The sequence below is a fragment of the Mustela nivalis genome, assembly GCF_964662115.1.
Source record: "Mustela nivalis genome assembly, chromosome: 2".
In the NCBI taxonomy this organism is placed as follows: domain Eukaryota; kingdom Metazoa; phylum Chordata; class Mammalia; order Carnivora; family Mustelidae; genus Mustela; species Mustela nivalis.
In genome coordinates, this window is record NC_139021.1 from 183331463 (window position 1) to 183351483 (window position 20021).

A 20021-nucleotide genomic window follows, 5' to 3' on the forward strand; every position below is an offset into this window, starting at 1 on the left:
ATGATGATATTAGAATGCATTGTTCTGCAGATACTTCTAACCAAGCCCATGTCTACATTTGCCTGTATCTAGGAGAGAAGTGCAAAAGTTCTGTGTCTTTCCTTGGAAAAAAATAATCGTGCTCCTAAGTACTCATAAATCCATCAGTCATTTTATTATGGGGGCATATACCCTGTGCTATTACCTGAATTATTTGCAGGTGAGTCTGGATTATTTGAATGTTCTTTACCACACTTGAGGGCCCTGATATAAAGCCAGACATGTTGCTTATAGGAAGAAGCTGTAGCATCACTTTGCAAGAGTCAAACTAAAAACAACCTTTTGGGATATTCTTTTTCAAAAGAATTTTATACCAAACGGAAACACCCCTGACCAAATGGTCTTTACAGAAAACAGCCTCTTCTCCATTGTGGCTGGGTCTGACTTAAAGCGTCCAGTACTCAATTTTCATAAGGGAAGGGCATAGAATTCAAAATAAAAGCAGCCCTAAAGCAAAACACACAAAACTTGCATGTATGCTGCAAATCCACTTGACTTCTTTCTAAATTTTCTAATGGAGGATTCTCGAGAACGTTTGCTGAGGAGCTCTTCCTGTCTCCCTGCACAATGTTTGTCTGGGTTTTGGATAAGCCAGCACCAAGCCTGGGTTACTGTCAATAAACTCAAGACAGAAATGGTAAGGTGAGAGTAGACATTTTCCAGAGACGTGCATATCTGGAAACACTGATAAGCGTCCAAAGGCCTGGAGAGGCTGGTGACTGCGGCCGAGCGTCCTCGCGGAGGCCTCCCTGCCTCGCTGCTTTCCCTTCTGCGTCCCGGGTCTCTATCTCCAGAGGATCAGGAAGTGGAACATAATCTATTGCAGGGTGCTCCAAAGGAAGCATGTAGAATGTCCACTTCAAGGCACACATAGATAAAGAAAGACATTTGAAAATAAGAATCAGAACTGAACGGGAAATGCTAAAGGGTTTGGGATAAAAGTATGCTTTTGATTAGAGCAATGGTATCCCCAAGATCACTTTTTCCCAAGGTTTTAATAAATCTTTTTTTTTTCTTATTGTATCTTCCAGTTCCAGGATTGTTTCATCATTATTTTATATTATAAACCTAATACATAAACCTGGTTAAAGAAGTCAACCCAAATGCCTCAGAATAAAATAAAAACCGCTTCTGTTTTGTTATCTGCAGTCCTGCTCTGCACATTTAATCACTATTCACCGTTGTGTTTCTTGCATAAACTCCCGGAAACTTTATTTTCTTACACAAATAAACACACACCGATCGTTTTGGGCCTTTTTGGAGAAACAAAAGCATGTGATCAAACCACGGGATCATTTGAAACTTGACTTGTTCGCTAACATCGTAACCTGAGGACATTTGCATGCCCATTTATCAGGGTCCCTCGTTTTCTTTAATGACGTTATAGGGGACAGTGTATGCATTTGTGGCAATGTAGTCAGCATTCAGCCTTTTCCTAATTTTTTGCTGCTTTGAACAGCCGTGAATATATCTCTTTGTGAACTTTATCTGTAGAATAAATTCCCTGAAGTGGAACGGATCGGTTAATTTCATTTGAGAATAATAATCCTATTTCATAATTCCACACTTGTAATCCCATCCGTGAAGCCCGGAAGCCAGTTCCCTGCTCTCTCCCTCCTGGCCCGGGTGGGTAACAATTGTCTCCCAAACACCGTTTCTATCCGAGTTTCTCTCTTTCTCAAGTAAGCTGAGGGTCGTAGGATTTTCCTGGCCCTGCGTACTGGTTTGTTTTTCTATTCGAATCCTCTGTCATTGCTCTAATAGTGCATCTGTCTTTATTCCTGTAACTTGTATAGCACTTTGCCAACCACGTTACGGAAGTGTTTCTTAATTAAAAATCTGCCCTCAGAGTATTTTTTTCTTCCCTTATTTGGTTTATGATATAATATTTTATTTTTTTATTATTAAATATGGGGGTAACCGGATCAAACCTGTCCTTTTTGGCTTCTTAGATTTAGTGTTTTGCTAGGAAAGGCTTGCCCTTGTGGAGGTAATATTAAAAACAAAAATACCCTCCATGTTTGTCTTTTTTCTTCTAATAGTTGTATACTTTTATTTTTACATTTAGATCAATGATTGATCTGGAAATAATTTTGGTCAAGAAAGAGAGGTAGAAATTCCAAATGTCTGATCTTTGATCTTATACTTATGGATTTGAAATTCTGCCTTTAACCCATCTAAAATTCCCAGATGTATTTTGTTTATACTTGGCCTTTTTAAATTTCTACTCTTAATGTCACTGCCTTCTTTTCAGTCATCACTCAACTGCATTAATTTTTGAAATTTTCAAATGCACATTAATATCTGCTGAGATGAATATGCAGTAATTTATTTTTTGAGAACTTCTCTGGGTCTTATTAAATTCTGGTCTTCTTAAACAGGCATTAGAATAACTCCTCACCTTCCCCACGAAAATCTCACTGGTGTCTTGATGGGGATTGCAGTGCCTTTATAGATCAAGTTGGAGAGAACCGATAATGTTACAATGTCAAATCTTCCCAGCCAAGTACCAAATTTGCGTTTAAATTTACTCAAGACTTCTTGTACATCTCTCAGTGGAAGTTTTATTTTATATTATTCACTTATTTGCTGATATTAAAGAGGGGGTTTAGGGGCATCTGGGGGTGCTATGGGTTAAGCACCAACTCTTGGTTTCAGCTCAGGTCATGACCTCCGGGTCTGAGAGATGAGCCCAGAGGCAGGTCCCTTGCTCAGCAATGGAGTGTGCTTGAGGTTTTCCCCTTCTCCCCTCCCCCACCCCGTGCTCTTTTTTGGTCTCTCAGATAAATAAATAATTTTTTGTTGTTGTTTTTGTTTTTTGAATAAAGAGGCTGTTTGCCTCCTCATTCGATTTCCTATCTGGTTATTTTTCATACATAGAAAAGCTACGGATCCTTTTATGTTAGTTTTTACCACCTTCTGTACTAAATTCTCTTATGACTTGTATTTTTTTAAAGATTTATTTATTTATTTGAGAGAGAGAGAGAGGGAGACCATGAACAAGGTGGCAGGGACTCTTAAGCAGACTCCCCACTGAGCATGGAGCCCGATGCTGGGGTCAATCCCATGATCCCGAGATCATGACCTGAGCCAAAACTGAGAGTCAGATGCTTAACCAACTGAGCCACCCGGGCGCCTCACTACTAGAGTCATTTGTCTTGCGTCTTTCAGGAGTGCAATCACTACTTTCTAATCACAATAACTTTACCTCCTCTTCTCTGCTTTTTTCTATTATCTCTCTATTGCACTGATATTTTTGGACCAAAAATCATATGATTCTCTTGTTTTTAGTAGCAAGTAGGGTTATGAAAAACTCAAGTATCCCAGGTCTTGGTGCACTGTCTGGTATAGAGGAACCCTCAGTCAGTGTACCATGCACACATCGAAACTCTCGGCTTCACCGGTCACAGGAGGCACCACCATCCCCAGTGACAGTCTTACTGAGCACTTACTATGTGCCAGGCACTCTGCTGAGCGCCTGGACCCACCAATGGTGAGGTACAATCTCTGTCTTGCCAGTTGTATCGCAGACATTATTCTACAACATAGCAGGAACTCCAAGAGGAGGAAATTACTACCTTTTCTGTTTTACTGACGCAGAAACTGGACACGCTGCTTTAATCTCTTTTAGGGTGTTGAAGTCAACAAGGAAAGAAGCATTCTTTATAAAGCCAATGGCAAGGAAAGATTGCAGAGCAACATCTCAGGCTCAAGCACCCATTTTGCTGCAGAATTTTGGTTGACTACTTGGCACTTGGTTCTTAATTCGTTGTAAGTTTGTATGTTTGAATTTTGAATGGCTTTGTAATTTTATTGAATTTTAAATTCTGCTTCTAGTGGGATGAATACATACATGTATATATATGGGTTTTCTTCTATAATTTGTTTGTGAGGTGAATAACAGTAACAGCTTTGATAAAATTAAATCAACCTTATCTTATATTTCTGGGATAAATCTTACCTTGCCAGGACCTGCTTTTGATACATTACAATATTCATTGGTTAATACTGTACTTACAAGTTCTAGTCTGTGTTAATAAACAAGACAGTTCAATTTTCTTTTCTTCGAGTATTGTTTGCTAATGCTGGTTTCAAGGTTATTCAAAACTCATAAAGGAGCTGAGGTTTTTCTTTCTATTTCTGTCTTCTAGAATACTTTGCATAAGATATGAATTACCTGTTCTTCTGATCTGATAATCTATAGATGTAAAACCGTCCGGACCTGTGTCATTTGTTTGAGTGATAGGAGGCACATTGGTAACAGTATAGATATTGATAAATTCTTTTCTGACATCTGATAGGGAAGGATTTTTAAAAAAGAACAAATATATATCTATGAAAGAAAATTGATAAATATGGGTGGATTAAATTTAAATATTTCTGGTTCACCACAGATTTCATTACAAAGGTAACATAATTTGGTAGAAGTTAAATTGACAACTGTTACGGGCTGAATCATGTCCTTGCCAAAATAGGTGTGTTGAAGTCCCGACCCAGAAGTCCTTCCTCAGAATGGACTTTATTCGGAGATAAGGGAGCTACACATGTAATTAGAAAAGCTGAGGTCAGACCAGAGGAAGGAGGCCTCTGATCCCACGTGACCGGGGTCCCTGTGAAGAAGGACATTTGAACATGCACAGGGACTCAGATACGAGAGGCCCTGTGGAGACAGAGGCAGGCATGGCAGTGATGCTGTCAGAAGCCGAGGGCTCCTGGAGGCCCTGGGACTGGCTTAGGCAAGGGCGAGTTTACAGACAGCGTGGCCCTGGACCTTGACTCCAGACTCCTAGCCTCTGGAGCTCTAAGCAGCAGCTTCTGAGGTGTCAAGCCCCCCAGTCTCTTGCGTTCTTACAGCAGCCCTAGGAAACGGATACGGTGCCATCTGTCGGGAAGGCCCCATTCCTGCTGAGGACACAGGGTTCACTGGTACCAGCACTTCACAGAGGGATGTGATAACCCCCGGGCAAGCTGAAGGCACCTGCGACTTCGGGCCCAGCCGCTCTGCTGCCGGCATCTTTCCAAAGAAACTCTCATCCTGTGTTCAAGGAGTCATCTCAAAGGGTGTCCTTTGTGTTGCTGTATCAGCAACACAGTCTGGGTCTCCGGCACTAGAGGAACCGGTGAGCCAGTCATGGTTTGTGCCCACGAAGCAATGCCACGCACTAGTCAAAAGTTAATGAACCACATTCACACGTCTTGGTGTGGACACACAACGCACGATATCAAGTTAAAAACAAAAAATCAAGTGATTTTTTTTTCAAAAAAATTACAAATAATAACTTTTATGTAAATTTTAAGACTCATGGAGAATATAGATGATTTATGGGAAAATAAATATGTAGCAAAAACAAAAAATCATTTGTGAAGATTATGTTCCCTTCATAGAAACCATCGTGTTGAGGTTGGCTGCTGCTGGAGTTAAATCAATTTATTTCAGATAAGTTCTGATACCAGTGTGTTGAATGTGTGAAATAGGGTTAAATGGGATAATGTATGTTCAACTTGGAAGGGAGTAAGTAGTCAGGCATCTTTCTTTTTTTTTATGTTTTAAATATTTCACAACTAAAAATTAAAAATATATGTAAAAATTAAGAGTAACACGTGCCTTGAAAAAAACAAATTATTCTTCGGAAGTAATACATGATCACCGTAGAAATTAGAGAAATAGAGAAAACAGTGATGAAGAAGGAAAAAGCTATGCTGACTCATAGTTTGTATTTGGGTTTGTAAAGACATACGATGATCTCTGTTATCTGCTATTCTTATAGAAAATTGGGACCACATTACACACATAGCAAATACATTTTTAAATTTACACTGCATTATGAATGTAAATTTACCAATATTATTTGTTTATTTGTTTATTTATTTATTTATTTATTTTTATTTATTTTCAGCATAATAGTATTCATTATTTTTGCACCACACCTAGTGCTCCATGCAATCCATGCCCTCTATAATACCCACCACCTGGTACCCCAACCTCCACCCCCCGCCCCTTCAAACCCCTCAGATTGTTTTTCAGAGTCCACAGTCTCTCGTGATTCACCTCCCTTCCAATTTCCCCCAACTCCCTTCTCCTCTCTAACTCCCCATGTCCTCTATGCTATTTGTTATGCTCCACAGATAAGTGAAACCATATGATACTTGACTCTCTCTGCTTGACTGATTTCACTCAGCATCATCTCTTCCAGTCTCGTCCATGTTGATGCAAAAGTTGAAGCTTACCAATATTTTTGAAAGCACGGTTGTTAATGGCTGTATACGTTTCCATTTAACAGGAATGACCAAAGCCTCCTTATTATTGGACATCAGTTCTTTCTAAATTTTCACCGTTGTAAATAATGTTGTTATAATCACCCTGTGCAACTCGGCTCCCACATTTTTATTATTCTGCAGGCAGGATTCGGAGAGATCAATTCACTGAATCAAAAGGTAAGAACCCCTCGGGGTCCCTCCGATGGGTTGTCTAATCGGTTCCGGGAAGGTTTTAACTACTTGAAGCTCCCCAACCCTGGTTTCCTTTCCGATTGTAATCTCTGGCTGAGTTTTGAATGGCTTTGTGAGCCTTCGAATGGTGCACTTCCATTTAGTATCAGTTTGCTGGTTATCTCATTGTCATAGTCTAAAATTTTCTAATCCATGAGCGGCCCACTCCCAGTATTAGCTAGATGCTTAATGATGCGAACCCGCACTGGTCCCTCACCCTGGAGAGGAGTCAAGGTATAGATCTTGCTGGTGGTAGGTCACTGTGTTTTTATTTATCTTTTCTTCCGAGCTATACCCTAGGCGACCGGGGACAGATAACCAGCAGAACCGTAAGAACAATGGTGATGATGATGATGGTGATTTGCCTGTGTGTGGGTGTGCGCACGCGCGTCGATTCTTCTAGGTCTGTCTGAGAGAGGCGGGTAGCTGGTGGGCCGTGATGGGCGTCTAGCTTCCCCATTGCTTCCTTTATCACGCGTCAAATGAGGAACTGGGCTCAAGGCGTGGAAGTTCTGCATGTCTGCATGGACAAGTGGGGTTGGTCCCCACGCCGGCGGAGACTTCTGACTTGGGTCATCAACTTGGCAATTCTGGTGGGGGATGGTTTGGGGAGCAGGACACCATGGGGGTCTAGCTTCACGGAGCTGGCCTCCTCCTAGGGCAGATGGCCCCCGTCTTGCTGTCGCCCTGCTGTGGACTCAGCGTTTCAGCCCGGTGCCTCTGGCCTCAGACAGTCCAGCAGAACCCATTGCCAATGGCGAGGAGAGAGGAACAGAGGCCAAAATCCCATGCAAAAGCAGGTGCAATTTCTACACATGCTCAATCAGGCCTCCTCCTTCAGAGGAGCCCCCCAGGCCAACTCTGCTTCCTGCTTCCGAGCCTCTCACCTCGTCTGCGGAGCCCGAGACATGCCCTGAGGTCACAAACACCTTTCCAGAGCCGCGCCGCTGCCCGGAAGGCTACCGAGGCCATCGGGCCCACCAGGCCTGCAGGAAATTGGAGCAACAGAAGCCGATCTTATGCTTTTCTCGTTGCTCTGCTTTCTGGGTGTGCTTCTCTCCTGGAGAAGGGACGAGCTCACCGAACGCAGGAGTGGCTTCTGCTGGGAGATCAGCCGCTGCGGCGACACCGTCCCACAGTCACCAAGTGGACATGTGCTGGGGCTGCAGGTGGGGCCGGCCGGCGTCCAGCGCCTCCGCCCGCTCCGGCCATGCGGGGTTGGGCTCCAGCCACGGGCGGGACCCAGACTCTGGGCTCTGGAGGAGAAACCCCCTCTCTCCCTGCTGAGAGATATGCGTGGGGCACCCAGAGGACCTGGCAGGGTCTCACGGGTGCATCTGCAGCTGATGCTCACAAAACACCCCTCATCAGGCGAGTGCGTGAGGCAGGTCCCGCCTGGCACTGGGCGCCCAGTTTCCCGATTCAGGGCAAAGTCCAGGGGGCGAGGGCCCGCCTGCGCTCCGCTAGTCTTGCTCTTGGGTAATTTCCCACTTTTTCGGGGCGTTCCAAATTCCCTTTGAAGCTCCTCATGGACCAGCATTCAAAGGGTGTTTTGATAATTTATGTCTAGCTTTCAGGGCCATCGTGACTAGATGGGAATCAAGATGTCTTGCTCGTGGTTCATTGAGACATTTTCTTCTGGTTAAGGCGGTCCCTGAGGGCGATTCGATACTGAGAGATGTTCTCGAACAGGGACCCCTTGTTTCGTGCCTCACCCCGCAACGGCGGACCCTCCTCCCGAGGAGCGAAGCCCAGCGGCCCGCGTGAGCCCAGCGAGGCCCAAGCCTCTCCCCCTCCTCGGACTCTGAGTGGAAATTTTTCCTCAGAAAGAAACCTTTCCTCGAGTCTGTAAGCTCCGGTAGGACTACATCGCCCCTATAATCTCCCACTTGATTTTTGTCAGTTAAACGCACACCTCGAACGGAGACTTTCACCTCAGGCGACTCTTTTGATTCTTCCAGTCGATCGCGAATTTAGCAAAAACGCGGCGCGCACAGGCCTCGCTGGTAATTACTGGTTTATACATCCTTCCGCTTCCCTTCAGGACCTCGCTGGCAAGTTTCTGTTCTCCTGGGTTTCCAGGAGTGAGATTAAACCCATTCTGTGCTGAGCTGTTGGTTAAGACAATGTCCTCAGGGCTGTGGGGTTTGTTAAATGTCTCCCAGATCCTTCTTTGGGTTTGGTCAGGCTCAGGCTTGGTTTCCGCGGCCGTCCAGGCCGGCTCGGACGCTCCCGGGGAGGCCACACATCTGCGAGGCTCCCTGGGCTTCTGGTCCGTTCTGTGGGCCTCCAGGAAGGTCCCCAGGCCCGCAGGACACGGAAGAGGAGCCAGGCCTGCTTCTCGGCCTCTCCTTGGGGAACAGTCGGGCCTGGTCCTGCCTGCAAGGGAGGCGAATGCGGTCTGGCGGATGCCATCGGCAGTGGGCTACCCACTCTGGAAGCTGGGGTTCCCTGCTGGGGAGGGGCCCCGTGTGCCGCCCCTGGGGCAGCATTGACCCTGGGAGCTGGCTCCCACCCGGGAGCTCATAGCTCTTGATGATGGGGTCCCTGCTTCTTTCACAGTTGCCCGAGCAGTACTGCAGGATTTCTGATGAATCATCTTGAAGACGGTGACTGGGAGGCAGGAAGTGTTTCTCGAGAGGGAGCCACCACAGACTGCTCTCGGCATCCCTCACGGAGACAGGCAGCTCCGGGCCCTGAGACCGCCTCCCCTCATGGGCCCCCTGTGGGCTCTTTCTTCTCTCGGGGAGCCCTGGGTCTCCTCTCTTCCTCCTGGGATAGAGCAAAAGCTCCAAGAAGTCATTTTCCTCCTCCTCACCCTCTTCGCATCCTGCCACGGGGGTGCCCCTGCCCACGCGGCCTGGGCATCCCGCCGGGCGCGTTCTGCATGGGGCCAGCACGTCCGGACTCCATCACTTGCCTCGCCAGCTATTTGCAACCCTGGGGTTGCAAGTATATATTTCTGATGCTTCTTTCCTCTAGCCGACCTTTCTAAGGAGCTGAGCTGGTCCCGTGGGCTCAGGATTGAGCTGGGTTCTGCTCCCCCTTGAGCATGTCCCCAGGGTGGTCCCCAGGCCCCGCGCCGGCTGGCAGAAACCCTGGCTTGGCAGCCACTTCCTGCCCAGGAGGCGCCTTGCGAACACTTTCTAGGGATTGCCCCCATCCACTCCCCTCGACCCTTCCAGTTCCTTTAGGTCTCTCATGTCCCCCTCACAAATAAGGAAACGGAGTCTCAGAGAAGGAAGAAGACTCACGGGGGGGGCCTGGTGACCCAGAGCCTCGTTCGGACCCAGGGAGCCTTCAGACCCAGCAGGGCTTCTGCAGGAGCCGCCCACGGCAGGCCCTTCCCCGCCCGCAGGGTCCGTTTCGACCTGCGGCCTGTGAGGTTCGCTTTCTTCCCGGTCCGCCCCATCCCTGCAGCTGCGCAGAGCGGCCCCCGACCCCCGACCCCCCAAAGCCTGACGCCGCCCCTCTCCCCTGCAGTGACCATGTACAGAGCAGGGGCCTCTGTGGGGCGGATGGCCTGGCGTCCACCTTCCCTCCTCGTGAAGACTAAAAGGGCCTCTGCCCGCGACCCCTCAGAGGCAACGTTCCCCATCAGTCCCCCAGTGTGGACTCCGCCGAGGGCTGGTTTCTCTCACTGTCACTTGAGCTGCAGCGTGTGGCGTTGTGAAGACGGGTGCTTGTGGCAAGACGGGCTCTCACACGCCCTAACAGGGGCTCGTCCTGAGGTGTGGAGAGATCACCAGCCGGGTTCTCGTCCTCTCCTGCTCCGCGGGAACTTGCCAGCTTCGAAGGTCACTGGCGAGGTTGGGCACGAACCACTGAGGGTGCACTTGGTCTATCTGGAAATAGCTGTGTTGTCCGGGGGAACCTGAGGACAACAAAGAGGCTGGGGGTGGAGGGAGGCACACACACGCACACACGTGTGCACGCATGCAAAGAAGCACACACCTGTACACACAAGTCCATGTCAATGCACACACGTATATGCACAATCACACCCACGTGTGCATTGGCCCAGTTACAAACATGACGCTTGTGCACGCACAGGCGCTCACACGCACACCTGAATGCAGAGACGTGGCCCAGCCTGCAGCCCCCTCTTACTGAACACCCTGAGCTATATTCGGGGAGGAGCAGGGACTTCTCTCCAGATTATTTCCAACGATTAGCCCAGCCAGGCAGGTGCACCACGATTTACACGACCCACCCCATGGCCCCCATCCGAAGCTGGGGCCAGACCCTTGCAGGGGCTAAATATAGTTATCTATGAATCCAAATATTTGGCTGTCTCCATAGAAACCCCAGCCCTTGCTCACTGCAGTGGGGCGAGGAGTCAACCGGCCCCAGGCTGAAGCCCTCAGCTCACGAGCGAGGAGAGGCCCCGACAAGGGAGGACATCCACTCCGGGCATCCGTGGGGAGGCCGGCGCCAGGCTGGGGGCAGGGCCGCTCGAGGCCACTCAGGGGTCAGCCTCGCATGTCCCCAGCCACTCTCTCCTCCTTCCCTGTGGCTGCTTATTGCCCTTCCTTGTGCTACTTTCTCTGGGATCAATTTGTTTCCCCATTCCAGAAAATCAGTCTGTGCTGTTTTAACCTCCAAACGGTGGCTCCAAACGAGATTTCCCAGTTACTTCTGAAAATGTAATAAAATAAGTCTTCGTGCTGACAGCCCCCGTGTAGGCCATTTGGAAAACATCAAAGGATGAATGCTAATAGTCATTCCTAATGCCCCGTGTGCCGCGCGTGCCCCAGGATAATCGGCCCTGCCTCTTGCAAAACTTGCTCTCCACTGATGGAGTGGAATTGATAATGTCCAATGAGCTTCTGTGATACGAGGTTCCTGGATGTCCCAAGCAGATGGCCCGTCTGGGAGAATCCCAGCTCTGTTCTTAGACAGCCCACCGTCGGGTCCGACCTGAGGCTCACATTCTGGGTACAGGGGTGGCCTCCTGAGAATTTGGGGTAGGGCGACTGGGGGAAATCTAAGGTGGTTCCTTCAGGATCCCTTTTTCCAGGTAATGTGGGGGGGGGGCCATCTTTTCCTGACTCTTGACCCACGTCTGGCATGAGAATTAGTATTTCTTGTTGTTGTGATTTTACTTGGAGGATGAACTGGGCGAAATAGGCACATTTGATTTGTGCTACGTATTTATTTTCCCATAAATCACCTGTATTCTCCATGAACCTTGCCCTGTGGCTCAACGCCCGCGGTTCCTTGGGGCTTGCCACCAGCCTTTCTCGCGTTCGCTGTGTGGACCCCGACTCCCACCCACCGACAGCATCGCCAGGAGCCCACAGGGGAAGCCATCCTGTCCCCACATGCAAAAGGCACAAAGTGGAGGCACAATCTACTCTGGGGGCTGAACTTCAGCCCGAACAGCAAGATGCCGGCCATCAGATCTGCCGCCAACAGGAAAGCAGAGATGAGAGTGGGCACCTCTGGGTCGGGGGCTCGGGGGAAAGGGAGGAGACACAGTGGGGTAAGGCAATACACATTCAGTGAGGGGTTTCGGAGGAGTTGCTCTAAGCAAAGGCAACGAGTGTGCTCTCTGGCGGTAACCGGAGGTCTGTCCCTGCCTCCCCCACAGCTCGGCTCTCTGCCTTCGTGGGGAAGAGGCTACCAGGTAGACAGACGTGGCTTGGCTGGTCCTTCCCGCATGCAGACCCCAACCAACGGGCACCCCACTCACATCTCCTCACCGCAAGAGGGGCCCATACACGATGCGATCTTTTCGCTCACGATTTCTGCCCGCTGTCGTGGGTCTTTCTCTGCGAATGTGGCAGACAGCTCTTCCAAAGCTTGATTAGCCACAGCTGGGGGCAAGCCCTCCCTGCCCAGGGACTCCTTTTGAAAAAGTCTGAAAGTCCTGAATTGCTGATGGCACCCAGGTGGCCCAGCCCCGGTGCTGCCCGTTGGGATGTTCCTGGAACTCGAGCCGCCTCAACGCTGGTTGGCTGTGCCGGCTCCAGCTCGTGCCCAGTGGGGAAAGGCTGGGTGGGGTGGCGGCCTCAGTCAGCCAGGGGGACCCCCTCTCTCCAAGGACAGGAACCTTGAAGGGTGAGAATGGGGGTCGGAGGTATGCTGCTCTGTCCAGTAAAAGCAGAACCCACAACCCTCCCCCTAACCCCAGCTCCCTCTGGGCCCCGCCAGGGTCTTCGTGGTCTTTTCTAGAGCAGGAACCTGGCTTGCACGCTGGGAGTCTTCCCGCAGCAGGCCTCATTCACATGGTCCCAGTCTTCTTTCTCCAGCCAAGATGGGAAGTTCCCTAGGGGCACCAGGGGTTCTAGAACTTTCTTTTGTACTTTGCATAGGCTGAAACGGGGTAGACTCCAGACTGGCGGTGAACTCCATACTGTGCCCAGTATGGATGCAGGGGCCTGGAAGCCTGCCTCAACCCAGGGCCATACCCTCACCCGGCACAGCCCCATGGACTCCGGACTTGGCCCACATGTGGGTTCTGTTGTGTGATGACCTGCATTAGCTCTGGTCACTTTAGCCCTCATGGTGACTAAGTGGTTGGGAGCAGGTACCTGAGGAGCTGAGCACAGAGGTCATGGGAGTATCCAGTGGCCTCTCTAGCCGCTTCCACCAATGCAGTGGCTTGAAACAGCCTAATGGATTCGGACGGTTCTGAAGGTCAGAACCAGGAACTCAATCTCACAGGCCTATGATCGAGGCACTGGCAGGGCTGCGTTCTTCTCGAAGGCTCTCGGGAGCATCCTGCCTTGCTTTTTCAGCTTCTAGAAGCTTCTAGAAGCTGCCTGCATGCCTGGGCTCGTGCCGCTTCACTCCAGCTTCTGCTCCCATCCTCACATCCCTGACTCTGACCCTCCTGCCTCCCCTTCTCACTTACGAGGATCCTTGTGATGACACTGGGCCCACCGGGGTCCCCCAGAATATCCGTCTACTCAGTGTCCTACCCCTCCATCACTGTCTCCAAGTCCCTTCCATGTTGCCGTGTCCGGGAAGAAGTTTTGTGGATAGAAGGGGGAAACCGTTGGGAGGCATTATTCCGCCTACCAAAAAGGCACCCACATACGAAGACAAAGCCCCAGGATGGGGGGGGGCATCATCAGAGGAAGCAGGACGCCTGCTGGGAGCGGTTAAGGGTGGGCGTTTGTGGAAAGCCCAAGGGCTTTCCTCTCTTGGTGCTTCCTGTTCCTCTGCCTGGTTCATTTCCCATGTTTTTCATTCAGAAGTTTGAATTCCTTCCCCTCTATACACACACTGATACACATGCTATTTTTTTCCCTTCTTCTTCTTTTTAATTTGGCATTTATTGAAGCTGATGGAGTGAACTGGATAAGAGTACCCCAGAGTAACTGATGTGCCACTTAAAATATTGAACATCCATTTAGAAAAAAAAATGTACTGAACATTTGGTCCCATCACACCACGTGGAGCTCTGCCCCCGCACTCTGGGGTCTCAGCCAGAGAGCCAATTCCCCCAACTCCAACCTTGGAAGAGCGAGGCCTGTTCCTCTGCTGGAGAAATGGTTAGTCCCAGAGAACGAGGTCATTAAGCAAAGTTAGTGACAACGAGAGCAAAGGGAAAGTGACAGCCGCAAGCGGGTCCCGGAGAGAGGGTCCCTCCGGAGGCTTCTTAGTGAGCAGAAGCCCACCATGAGTCTTTGAGACTGCATGGGGTTGGGTGCCCCCAATTATGGGAAGTTCTACAGCTGTGGATTCCCATTTTTCCATTACAGTCCTTTGATATTTTAAACATGTTGTGTAACTTTGTGATGGCAAAGACACACAAGTCTGTCATTTTTTAATTTTAAGATACAGCATTTCACAAGAAACCGAAGACTGTTTTCTGGCCATCACTGCAATGCATTCCCAAGATTGTGCTTCATGTCTGTATTTTTGTTATTTTGTAACATGATTATGAAGGATAGATCCGGTAGCTGCAACTCTGTGCAAAAATGTCGTGAATTCTGTGATTTTGGGGCTGGGCTGCCTCAGGACTCCGGAACTGACCTGGATTTCACTGGCTGGCCAGGACTTTGATGAGAAAGGGGCATATATTAAAGTCCTTCGAGGTCCAGGCTCTGACTTGAACTTCATAGGGCACAAACATATGTTTCTGGTAAAACAAAACAAAACAAAACGATAAAATAAAAACAAAAGCAAACAAAAACCCCCAACAACCAGTATTTCCTCCCCTGGTCTAGCTGGACACACCAAAGGCCAACCTCCAGCGGCTGGGGTTTTGCTCCCATTGCGGGCTCCAGCCGACAAGTGCAGACCTGCTCCCGAGGATGCCGCCAGCAAGAACCAGGAGATGTGGTCGGGCCGCGGAAGGCGGAGGCTGGTCTGGACGGCAGCTGCAGAACCCGGCCAGGAGCTCTCATTTCACCGCGATGAGTTTTCCTGGTGTAGAGGCGGATGTCGAGGACACGGGGTGATGATGGAGGGCCTCCGAAGCCACTTCCAGTGAAGTCTGTTGGAACGGGCTTTGGGGGTAATTGTGAGCACCAGGGGACAGGGGAGCCTGGGAAACCAAGTGCCAGCCTTTTCCATCCAGGAGACAGCTGGACTCAGAACCATACCCCGCAGAACACAGAAGGGCTGGGCTCACTGCACTCAACAGCCCATCTCTGGTGACCCTCCCTCTTGGCTGGGGCTTGACCATGTCGTTGGGTCCTAAGGAGGTCAGACCTCCAGATCGTCAGACTTCAGTGCTTGGTGAGCTCTCAGTAGTTTCTCCGATGACCTCACCTAGTGTGCTCAGGTTGTTTTAGGTTTTAATCTTCATTAATAAAACACAAACTCACTGATTTATTTGGAAACTCAATTGGTGATTCCTTTCCTCTTGGATACTGTGCCTGATGAGTCCAGAAATTCAACTCTTGAGAGAATACCATGGATGACTGGTGGAATGTTATAGGAAGTTCTAGAAGGTTTAGCTGATTCTATCAAGCCTGTCTTCCTACTGGCCTGAGGTTGTGGGAAAGATAAGTTCAAGGGTGCCATTTTCCATCCGTCAATGTCTCGTCTACATCTGGTTCCGCCCCATTGCTGGCACCTTATCCATGGCTTTGCGGTGCTCACTGTTACATTCTCTTTCCTACCTGGGGGTCTCCCAGGGAGGTTATACCTTATGTTCATCTGAATTCAACATCGGAGCACAGTTAGCCAGCAGTGTTTCCCTCATGCTGGTCTTCAAGGTTTCCTGTTTCCTGATCTGAACTGTGTGTCGCTCCATGGTCCCTGGGAGCTGACGATCACGGCACAGTGCGGACACGGGTGGCAGACCTGTCCTTCTCATGCTTGGGGGTGGGGACGATCTTAGCCAATTATTTCCTCTGTCCAGCTCTGTCTCTTCATTTCTAACCTCACTTGGATCAAAACAAAAACCAAAAACCAAAACAAGACAAAGGCCTACTAGGGTTTTCTGTGAGGATGAAGCATGGTGACACCCGTATGGTGAAGTGTGGTGTAAGGCTGGGCCCTCTTCATCCCGTGACGTTCCCTCTTGGCTTTCTGTGCTCCCGTCTCCTGCACCCACACTGAGGACCTGAAGTTATCCCGGCCCGCTCAGGACTTAGGAAAGCAGACCCAGCTTGTAGGATGTCCACAGGCATAATCACCACTGAGCTCAGTCGGTCCTCAGCACGTCTCCATCCTCTGCACGCTGACCCAACTCGGCAGGCTGCGGTCGGGCATCCCGGTCTCCGTGCACCGGGCACTGGCTGGGCACGGGGCCACGCTGCTGATGTCGCCTACCTCTGAGTCCCTGGGGTTTGACTCTAGCCCTTCCAGTGGTCTAGGGTCCTCTGTGCCTTAGTAACCTCTGGCTGCCACAACAAATTAGCAAGGACTTGGTGGCTCAAAATGACAGAAATTTATTCTCTCTTGGTCCTAGAGGCACTGGGTGTCAGAAATCAGGGCTGCTTCTAGAAATCCTTGGTGCTTACTGGCTTACAGTTGCACAACTCCAATCCCTGCCTCTATTGCGTGTGTCACAAATGTCCCTCCCTTTTCCTCTTGGAAGGACAGTTGTTCTTGGGTTTCGGGTCCCCCCTAAGTCTAGGATGATCTTCCCTCAAGACTGCTAACTTAATCATATCCATAAGGGACCTGCCACGGAATTAAGTGGCAGTCAAAGGGACGAGGGTACCTAAGCCCCTTCTTTTCCTGATTTCTTGTGTAATAGAGATTTTGGAAGGCAAAAATCCACACTGAAGTAGAGGCCCCTGGGGGAGGCAGCAACCAGCGGCAGAGGGGACCTTGCCTGGCCCCACTGCACCTAGATTCCCCTGGTGGGTAAAAGGAGGCAGGACCACACCTGGTCCCTCCTTTGTCAGGTTCTCCTGCTCTCTGAGTGGCCACACACGTTGGTTTCCACTAAGCTGCTCACCTGACTTCATCCCCCATTGTCCACCACTGGGCACCTGCTGGCTGCTGGCTCTGGCCTTGCTTGGATGGAGATTTGCCAAAGGATGCCTTTTAGGGTAAAATTTCTTCCAGAATCCTCATGGGACACACTTCTTTTCCTAACAAACGTACATTATCTTGTTTAGAGTGGTAGCTTTTCTCCCCCTTTTCTCTCCCTGACCATGAATTAGGGAAGCTGGACATCGTCCGTGGTGTCGTCCACTATGAAGGCAGGTGCAGCCCGTCACCATGGCCCCATCGTCTGCACTGGGAGGAAAGTTAAGGGATGCGCGGTCAAGTCATTTTCCCTTCAAAACTAACCGGCCAGGTCGACTTTTAAATGGCCGTTTCTGTTTTCAAAGCAGCTCTGGACGGCAGAGAACACGGGACGGGCGGTTCCTGAAGTCGGCTAGCTCCACTCACCCTGGAACCAACAGGCTCTGGGGGTCGTGGTTCCGCTCGTTTCCCTCTGGGACACTTGGAAGTTGGCGGTTGGACTCGGGTGTTTGTTCTGTGCCCAATCTTGACCAGTTCTTGAGAAAGTAAAAAGAGAAAGTGAGATTTTTCAGGGAGAGATAGATCCTACGCTATTTTTTTTTCAAAAATGTAAGGTGGGATTAGCAATTCTACTTGAGGGAAAATTTTAAGAGTATTGTTTATTTCGATAATCAGCTCAAGTCCTTAAAAACAACGCAGAAGAAAGGGGGCCGATTTCCCACTCGGCGGCTAATTAATAAATGCGGAGAGAAGACACAGCTGCCGGAGCTCCTGCCCCCGGGGGGAACTTCCCGAAAACAAGCAGCTCTTTGAGGAGACACAGGGCAGCATCTAGAGGGACAGGACAGGGGTGTCTTTCTGTGAGTGTGTGTGACGTGTCAAAACAGGAAGGCTGACAACTGTGTATGTTTGCAGCAAGAAAGGAAACTGAGGTTTTGCCACCAGGACTCAGAACTGATTTTTAAAAGATCGGTGACAACTGCGGTGCAGGACATAACTGACATGACAGGCTGCCCACTGCTCTACTCTCAGGGCATCTGGCTGTCCCCAGGGCCTCTTCATCATTCATCTGTCCGGGTGGGGCCCTTCAAAGTTATGGAACCTGCATCCATGGTCACCATTTGCAGAGAGCGACCGAAGGTTAGAGAAGCCAAGTGAGTCACCACCGTCTCCCTGGTGGGCGATGTCTCCAGACTTCCGGCCCTTGTCTCTTTTCCGCCACAGTGCTCAGCTCTGCCCAGAGATGAACCCATTCCCTGGACATTGCCCAATGGCTATGAGTCACAAAGTCAACCCCATACAGAATCAAAGTGAACCATGTGAAGACCGAAATAGGACAATGAAGGTGGAATGAGCTGCTCATAGAAGACAACACGTTGATAAGTCTCAGGAACGCTTTGTGGAGGAGAGGGAGCCAGGGGCTAAGGAATCTATGAGGCCATTTATGAAAAGCTTAAACTCAGGCAGAACAAATCCATTTTGCTGAAGCGAAGAGAGCTGCTTTTTGCGGGGTGGATGGTATCGGAATGCGGGAGACCTTCCCTGGGGTGCTGCGTGACCCCTGCTGGATCCAGGTGCTTGTGTACAAACCAGCTCACTGCACCCCACCCTCAGGCTTTGCTCACTTTTCCTGTGGCGGGTTGCACGCGGGTGAGGTAAAAACAGCCAAGACGCAGCCATCAGACCCACCGACGTGAGCAAGGTCAAGTCCCAGGACTCACAGTATCATTCCACACACTTCTGCAAAATATCCTCATGGGAGTGTTGAACTGGCACTATGGTAAGGATTTGTTTTCTAATGTGCACTTAAAAACAACAACAACAAAATAACAAGATTCTGGAACGTGAGTTTTTGAGCTGCGTCTTGAAGAAGGATACAGCTGTATTTTTTTTTTTAATGGAGTCAGTGAAGTTTCAAATAGGATGGATATTCTCTGTGAATAAATCATTCTTCAATTCCTTCAATGAAATTAATTTTGCTTTCCTATTATGGCCCCCAATTCCATAGCTGCTACAGTTAGTCCAGCAGATACGGTTTTCTAATGAATACAATCATTAGTGTTGTTTTCATTTTACAGTAAAACCACAGTTATTACCTTCTTTTGTCTGAATGCATATAAAGTTGCAGTAACTCGGTTTTTCTCCCCATGGAATCCGGTTGTTGCAGTCAGCGCCTGGCACAACTCACCCAACCCAGACATGGGCACCGCTGGGGAGAAACATCTGGGGGACGTTCTTAAGGGAAGCGGTTGGTCCCTTAATTTTGGAAAACTTTGGGAGCAACGTATCAATAATCGACTGCATCAAAATTTATTATTAAGTGATTTGTAAGTGTTTAACAAATTGTTTACTGTTTCTTTTCATGGATTCCAGAAACCACGTTTACTTGACATCAAGAATATAAGGGGAAAAGGTGTCTTGTCATTTTGTTGAAAACAAACTATAGGGGGAAGCCTGGGTGGTTCAGTGGGTGAAGCATCTGCCTTTGGCTCCGGTGATGACCCCAGGGTCCGGGGACCGAGTCCCATGTCAGGTCGGGCTCCCTGCTCAGGGGGAGGCTGCTCCCCCTCTCCCTCCGCCAGTCCCTCTCATCCTCTCTCACCATTTCTCTCTCAAATAAATAAATCTTTTTTTCAAATAAAGGGAAAAGTATAAATAGCCGGCTCCTTGTTCTCGGCTTTTCTAATAGCAATGGGGTTGTCCTGGGACTTGCAGTTCCAGTGTCTTCTTAGGGCCCACATTGAGGATATTTCCAGTCCCTGCCCTGAGCTTTCTACGATCACGGGATCAGGTGTGTCCACAAGATGCATCGAAACAGAGCAACGCGTAGCTCCAGAGGACTCTTGCAGGCACAGGGCACCGTCTGGGCTTGCTTGGAGAAGTCCTGCCGTTCAGAACATTCCCCGGGATGAAGGGGATGCCAGAGACCCCACCAGGACAATTCCCCCAAAGCCACCCACACAGTAAGCCTCCGGCTTCCTCTTGAAGCCGGGCCTGTGCATCATTCCTGACTTCTGGGGGACCACAGGGCCGGCTGGGGCGGCTGCGGCTCCCGGTGGGTCAGGAGAGGCCTCTCGTCCTCTCCCTGCCACGCCTGACTGAGCAGAGCC